This window comes from Elephantulus edwardii, unplaced genomic scaffold (genome assembly GCF_000299155.1).
Source record: "Elephantulus edwardii isolate Elephantulus edwardi_28Jun2011 unplaced genomic scaffold, EleEdw1.0 scaffold00073, whole genome shotgun sequence".
NCBI classification, from domain to species: Eukaryota; Metazoa; Chordata; class Mammalia; order Macroscelidea; family Macroscelididae; genus Elephantulus; species Elephantulus edwardii.
Window position 1 is genome coordinate 2,326,970 of NW_006399823.1, and position 427 is coordinate 2,327,396.

Genomic DNA, 427 nt, shown 5'->3' on the forward strand with positions numbered 1-427 from the left:
CTCTGCTCGCAAGGTAATGTCTTTAATCTTTTTCCATTGAGAGTGATAGCTCTTGATATTGTGTAAACACTTCTATATGTTGAGGAAATTTCCTTTTATTATCATTTTGCTAACTATTTTAATTAGGAAAGGATGTTGTATTTTCTTGAAGGCTATTTATGTGTCATTTGATGTGATCATGTGGTTCTTATTTTTTGCTTTGTTAATGTGATGAATTATTTTTATTATTTTTCTTATGATGAACTATCCTTGTATACCGATTGAACCCCACTTGATCAAAACGATTTTTTTTTAATGTACTGTTGGATTTTGGAAAATTAAACCAAATCCAAGGCAACCAAAATATGACCTTGAGTCTATCCCACCTGAATTTCAGAACCATCTCAGGAACAGGTTTGAGGCTTTGAACACTAATGAGCGAAGGCCA